The following is an 8,223-nucleotide window of genomic DNA, read 5'->3' on the forward strand; positions in this document are numbered from 1 at the left end:
GATAACTACTCTTTGTATGAGATTTATGCTTATAGAAAAAATAGATTTTAATCAATTAAAGAAATATAATAAACTCTATTTTACCACTAAAATGTTATTTATCGCAATTAATCTGGAATCTGTGCTTTTCATCGAATTACGCGACCTCCATAGATTACTAGCCTTTGTAATAATCTCTTAAGAGACAAGCTTTTAAAAACCTGGACTAACTCTGAATATCGGAACAGATTTATTTACCATTGGTATGAAAGGGGAAACAAAAGTCCGTTTTCTGGTCGAAATGATAAGTTTTTATTTCTTTAATAAACATTATTATTAATTTTCTTCACAATAATAATAACAATAATGGTTGTTATTAATACTTTTATCATTATTTTATATTTATTAATTCTAGCCAAATGTCATTGGTGATTTCACATGACATTTAATTTTTTTATCTTATTGTACTTTGTTAGAACTCTTACCTTCTTACCACTGTTTCCAATGATAAGATCAAGATAACTGTCAATTACCTAAACATAAAGCATGTTATATATCTCATTTTCAATAAATCAAACATTAGAAAGAGAAATTAATGTCTCTTTATGTTGAGTATGTATGTACTATTAGTAACAAGGCAAATTCTGCAAGGCATTATTTAAGTCTATGTAGCTCATTTTAACATTAGATATTCATAAGATTTTTATATTTTACCTGTGCAACAAAACTGTTTACTTACTTCATCAGTAAGCATCCCATTAATAGATGAAATGCTATCATATGTAATGTGGTGGGATTTATACTTTCCGAGTGTTCTGTTGGTTGACTCCATGTTGGAGTCTTTGTAAATGACAGAGTGTTTGATGCTTTCCTCAAAGATGGTGTTCTTAGTGGAAGAGGGAGTTACAATATTGGATTTGGTAGAGTGAACGGTGGTGCTTCTGTGGTTGGATTGGACAACAGAGCTGGTAGGCATATTAGATGATTTAGCTTTTGGTGCTAGAAAGCACGGCACTGGAGGTTAACACAATTGACTCCTGACAGTGAAGTTGTCCAACACTTGTTCCTCTTGGACAACATGGCAGTCAGCTGTGTCTCCTGGAAGAGACAAGTTTATCCCATTTTGTCTTTTCATCATCTCCGCTTTATGCCCGACTCTTCCTGACTGTACGCATCTTTTCCCTGGTGTAATAGGTAAATGTGATTGAACACATTCTTTGGCTTCAGGTTTTGTACCTGGCTTTTTCTTGAGTTGCAGTTGTTGCTTTTTGGCAGGACTAGGCCGTAAATCAACCCCACTTTCATTTGAAATTGACTCTTGTAACTTCTGAAGGATTGTTATCAACTTTTCATTTGTGTGGCGGATGGCTTCACCATCTGTAACTAAATAGGTTTTTGACTTAATTTGTGCTAAAAGATCATGGCACTTAGAAAGTTCTGTTTGTTTGGGGAATATTTGTGTTGGGATTTCTGGCAAATTAGAAGATGACACATTTACATGCACTTCATAGTTATCGGGATCTGTGTTATTTGGTGTGAGCTTCATCGATTTAAACAGGACCTCTTCATCTATAGTAAAAAACGAGGAGTTCCTGTAGTTGGCTGGTACATGTAGCTAGTCCCAGCTCACATCTTTAAAACATAATATACCAAACAAATGCTTGCATTGCAGCCATTTAATTGCCAGTCCTGGCAAGTACAAGATGGTGCAACCTCTCCAGATCCAAAAGTGAAAGTGTGCCAATATCCACGTTTGGTCTCACTTTGTATTTGATACCTGCCAGGACCAACCACAAATATGGCTTCTTCCCTGTCCTCAAGATAGAATGCACTGGCTATTCTTCTCATACAATGTTTAGTAAAAAAAACTCTGGGCAATTCTGTGGATAAGATGGAACTGTGGCATCATACTTCCTATAATATCCGGCATAGGTATTGTTCTTTTTTATGTATCTGAAAAATGAATTATATCTTTGATTACATTTATATAAGTCAGAGGTAAAAATTGACATATTTTTAAGACAAGTAAATAATGCAGAATTATATATTGGACCTGGTGAATCTCTTTGAAAACTTTTGATTAACACTTTTTATATGCAACTTACTTATCAGTAGCTTTTGCACATTCTATTATACAGTATGAAAATCATCATGTTATAACATATCAAAATGATTTACATTAAAAATATTGGAAGTTGGGGCCGGCTGAAGGGCCAGGAAAATTTTTGGTAGTTTAGAGGGTGAACGTTGTTATTTGGTACGGTTTAGAACATTGATTCAGCAGTCATATATTGGCAATCTAACTGTGATCTTGAAATTGACCTTTGACCCACTTTTCAACATGAACCCCACAAATTTGGAATAAACCTATTTTTAGGTAATGGTAATTTTGGTTTTAGGTAATTTTCAACAAAATTGAGAATATTTGTTTCGTGCATTTTGTAGACCTTGCCAAGCACAACACTGGAATTAAGTGGTGTCGCTATTTTTGCTTTTCCATATGAATGCGCTTACTCCCCCTTACCAAAAGTCCTATAGGATCGTGTAGGACTTTTTCGTTAGGGCCAGCTGATGGTACAATACCAGGAGGTGGTATCGCCTCTCTGATTCTCTATAATAAGATATATAAGAATTTTTTGGCCAATTATAAAAATCAGAAATCATTTCCTTTGGAGCAAAGTTTGATGAGTAAAATTAATACCATAGATCAATCAAAAATTGGGTTTGTAAACAACTGAAAATTGGTTTCAGCACTTGGATAAAAATTGTTTAAAAGGCGTTCGAAAGCTTAGAGTCTACTGCTGCTAGGTCAAAAGGTACAAAGTGGCGAATGCTGGGTGAGAAGAGTCCCCCATGTTGCTTTCAACCCTTTTCTCCATTCATTCCACTCAGCTTGGTGAGATTCTGTCCAATCACCTTACTTTCAGTTTTGACAACATCTCTTAGTTTCATAGGATCCTCCCACGTAGCCCTGTTATATCAAATTGTAATTCAATATGTCACAATACATTGGATCACATACCTGTAAAAGTTGTTTTAAAGAGGCATACTCTCAGTTAAAGTACATGCCTAGACCATAGGTCAGAACTGGTGCCATTTTGTATTTTAATTCTGATGAGACTGTTAACAACGTGAGTAGACAAGTGAGAGTATTGAGATCATCCACTCCTTATCTGCCAGAGACAGGAATTATCAATTAATTTTTCTTAGATGATCTCGCCACACCACAAATGGCCAAAGCTGTACAAGATTAGCTTTACCACCATGGCATCAACAGGGTGGACTAACTTGCTAAATCTCCAGACACAAGCCCCATTAAAAGCCTGTGGAATGAGATTTGAAATCAAGTGGCAAAAGATAGCCCCTTTATCAGAAACGCTCTAATTCGAAATGTCTTTAAAATTGTAACCTGAAATTTATTAATTGAACCGTTATCAGTGAATGTCCAAAATACTCAGGATTGTGACTATATTTGCAAAACGGTGCAATAATTTTGTCACCCCCTGTAGATCCAATTGAATAAAACAGAAAAGTGAAAAATGAAGTTAGAGATATATATTCAGAGGCGAATCAAGGATTATTTGAAGGGAGGGGGGGGGGGTTCCAGAATGCAAAGCCGACCTTTAACCACCCCCCCCCCCCCGAATTCCCCTCTCCACATCCTTGACATGGGGTTCGGGGCCCACTGAAGAGCCCCAGTAAGTTTTTATAGTTTAGGGGGGGAACGGTGTTATTTGGTAGGCCTACGGTTTAGAACTGTAATATTCAGCCAGTCAAAATTTTAATTCTCAGGTGTTTTTGGTCATGAGGGATTGTAGCAGATCGAAAATGATACTTGTACGACACACAAACTGACCGCCAATACTCATTTTCAATATATAAGTCCATTTAAACTCTTTTATCAGTATTCTCAATATCAAGAGAGAGAGAGAAATGTGATTCAAATTTACTTTATTGTATGATTATTATTTAATTAATTTCTTTGATACATCTTTTATTCATTAACACGATGTTTATTCTTAACAACCCAGAGGGTACGTTTTACCCCAATGGATAAAGTTTAGTATTATTATTATTATAATCATTATTATAATTATTATCAAAGCATAGCGTTCAAGTACAAATTAAGCCCGAACACCAGTCTAGCAACATTAAAAATAAATCAGTGATTATTAGATTTATCTGTTCTCTATCACTCACACACACACACACGCACACACGAAATCACGTAACCATAATAAATTTCAATAGCGACCTTCTTTGCTGGTAAAATGGGTCATGCGTCTACGTCATCATCTTGTGAGTGGGAATACAGTGCACCAAGTGGTATGAAAAATAACTAGTTCTCACACGAAGCCCTCTATTGGCAAAATCCCCTAGCCCATCTTAGAATACGACGACCATTCTGAACATGGTACATGCCCTTCTCACCCCCAGCTTCCCACTTTGACTAAATAAAAAAATTTAAAAAATCATAATTTAATTATTATTATTATTTTATTTTATTTTATTTTATTTATTTATTATTATTATTATATTTTTTTTTTTTTTGTGACTGTATTACCATAAATACCAAACCATGTTTTTGTTTTACATAAAATGTGCAGAGTGGCTTTGTTTAGTAAAAAGGCTGCTTTAAATCAATATTATCAGGATTAGATTTTTTACAAATACTTATGTACAGTTTTATAAGTATTGAAAGAAGCTGTTATATAACAAATGGTAAAACTGGTGAATTTATAAACCTATAGGCCCATATATTCATATTTACATATGCTATTATATAACAAATGGTAAAACTGGTGAATTTATAAACCTATAGGCCCATATATTCATATTTACATATGCTATTATATAACAAATGGTAAAACTGGTGAATTTATAAACCTATAGGCCCATATATTCATATTTACATATGATTTATTATAATTGTAAATGTCTGGTGCTGTCACAGAAAAAATCTATTAAACTCTGTTGTTGCAACATGTTTTGTGTCTGTATATTTTGCCAGCTTTGCTGTCTAGTCTTATGTTAGTGCTCATCTTATGGTTTGCCCAAGGATAATTAAGTATGAAACATGTCTGCAGCAATTTTGTATAAGTAATATACAGAGAATTATTTTAATATTATTTCTTTAAAATAAAGATTTTAGCAACTTTTTTGCGTTAAGTATATTGAAGTTTTTATACTAATATGTACACTACATGTACTGTTGTGATCCCATTGTACTAGTCTTTATACTAATATGTACACTACATGTACTGTTGTGATCCCATTGTACTAGTCTTTATACTAATATGTACACTACATGTACTGTTGTGATCCCATTGTACTAGTCTTTATACTAATATGTACACTACATGTACTGTTGTGATCTCATTGTACTAGTCTTTATACTAATATGTACACTACATGTACTGTTGTGATCTCATTGTACTAGTCTTTATACTAATATGTACACTACATGTACTGTTGTGATCTCATTGTACTAGTCTTTATACTAATATGTACACTACATGTACTGTTGTGATCTCATTGTACTAGTCTTTATACTAATATGTACACTACATGTACTGTTGTGATCTCATTGTACTAGTCTTTATACTAATATGTACACTACATGTACTGTTGTGATCCCATTGTACTAGTCTTTATACTAATATGTACACTACATGTACTGTTGTGATCTCATTGTACTAGTCTTTATACTAATATGTACACTACATGTACTGTTGTGATCTCATTGTACTAGTCTTTATACTAATATGTACACTACATGTACTGTTGTGATCCCATTGTACTAGTCTTTATACTAATATGTACACTACATGTACTGTTGTGATCCCATTGTACTAGTCTTTATACTAATATGTACACTACATGTACTGTTGTGATCTCATTGTACTAGTCTTTATACTAATATGTACACTACATGTACTGTTGTGATCCCATTGTACTAGTCTTTATACTAATATGTACACTACATGTACTGTTGTGATCCCATTGTACTAGTCTTTATACTAATATGTACACTACATGTACTGTTGTGATCTCATTGTACTAGTCTTTATACTAATATGTACACTACATGTACTGTTGTGATCCCATTGTACTAGTCTTTATACTAATATGTACACTACATGTACTGTTGTGATCCCATTGTACTAGTCTTTATACTAATATGTACACTACATGTACTGTTGTGATCCCATTGTACTAGTCTTTATACTAATATGTACACTACATGTACTGTTGTGATCTCATTGTACTAGTCTTTATACTAATATGTACACTACATGTACTGTTGTGATCCCATTGTACTAGTCTTTATACTAATATGTACACTACATGTACTGTTGTGATCCCATTGTACTAGTCTTTATACTAATATGTACACTACATGTACTGTTGTGATCCCATTGTACTAGTCTTTATACTAATATGTACACTACATGTACTGTTGTGATCCCATTGTACTAGTCTTTATACTAATATGTACACTACATGTACTGTTGTGATCCCATTGTACTAGTCTTTATACTAATATGTACACTACATGTACTGTTGTGATCTCATTGTACTAGTCTTTATACTAATATGTACACTACATGTACTGTTGTGATCTCATTGTACTAGTCTTTATACTAATATGTACACTACATGTACTGTTGTGATCCCATTGTACTAGTCTTTATACTAATATGTACACTACATGTACTGTTGTGATCTCATTGTACTAGTCTTTATACTAATATGTACACTACATGTACTGTTGTGATCTCATTGTACTAGTCTTTATACTAATATGTACACTACATGTACTGTTGTGATCCCATTGTACTAGTCTTTATACTAATATGTACACTACATGTACTGTTGTGATCTCATTGTACTAGTCTTTATACTAATATGTACACTACATGTACTGTTGTGATCTCATTGTACTAGTCTTTATACTAATATGTACACTACATGTACTGTTGTGATCTCATTGTACTAGTCTTTATACTAATATGTACACTACATGTACTGTTGTGATCTCATTGTAGTCTTTATAAAAGATGAGTTATAAAGTAGTAAGAAAACTTCAGACTCCTACTGTCTGTTATTATATTTTCTATCTCATGCCTCATTGAGAAAATTCAGAACAGCAGACTAAAAGATCTGTGAATCAAATATGGCGACCCATTAAAAACTTAATTCCTGATTAGACACTGAATAGATTCCCTACAGGAATTACACCACATTTGATCCTCAGATATGTTTGTCCACTGTTCTGAAAGCACTCATTGACAAATAATATCATACAGAACCTGGGTAGGGGGTAAAACTTATGTTTACAACAGGTATGTATACAAAACTGATAAAGGATACTTGATAGATAAAAAAATTCCAGTTTTTCACCACTTGAGAGTTACTTTTACACTTAGGCCCTCTTCAGAATAGATGATCAGAGTACTATCTGCAGGGGCCTAGCAATTAAACCTTGCAGCCAAGAATTAATCTGTTATATGGCGTGTGTGGAGGCAGGGAGACCATCGGGAATCAGCATCATCTCTTTTGAAGTGTGGTCCGCCATATTTAGTTGGCAGATCAGTTAGCACTCAGATCTTCTATTGTGAATGGGGCGTAACTGTCACATTTAAGATAGTTCATTTACGCACATAACCCCAACCAGATAATGAGATGCAGGCCCGTAGCCAGCAATTTCAAAAGGGGGTTCTTTTTCTGAAAAAGTAGACCTTTTCCCATAAAAACTAAATGTACCTAGATCAAATTTTACCCAGAGTGGACCTTTTCCCAGCAAAAGGGGCGGTTCTTTCGAACCCCCCGAACCCCCCCTGGCTATGGGCCTGAGATATGACTGTGGGTTTAGTGATTGTCATATGAGACTACATACACATAACCATGATCCTCACTGCTCTGATGAATACAATATTCAGAGCAGTGAGGATCATGGTTATATATGTGTCTGTAGTCTCATATGACAATCACTAAACACACTGTGGACATAATTATACAGTGATAAAAGAGAGGGGACATTTTAAAAGTGGCAAACCACAGTCTCTTTGCAGTGAATATCAGGATTTTGTTTCCTTAACGTGAAATATGTACAAAGTATATAGAAATTTACATGGGAACATTTTTAGTGCACAAATGTTATTAAAAAGTACTGTAAAGATGGTTATATAGATATGGCTTTGGATATGTCTGGGAGGCTCAGGGTGTGGGAAATTCTGTTTT

Source organism: Lingula anatina, chromosome 4 (assembly GCF_051362555.1).
Source record: "Lingula anatina isolate TDL-2025a chromosome 4, LinAna3.0, whole genome shotgun sequence".
Taxonomy (NCBI): domain Eukaryota; kingdom Metazoa; phylum Brachiopoda; class Lingulata; order Lingulida; family Lingulidae; genus Lingula; species Lingula anatina.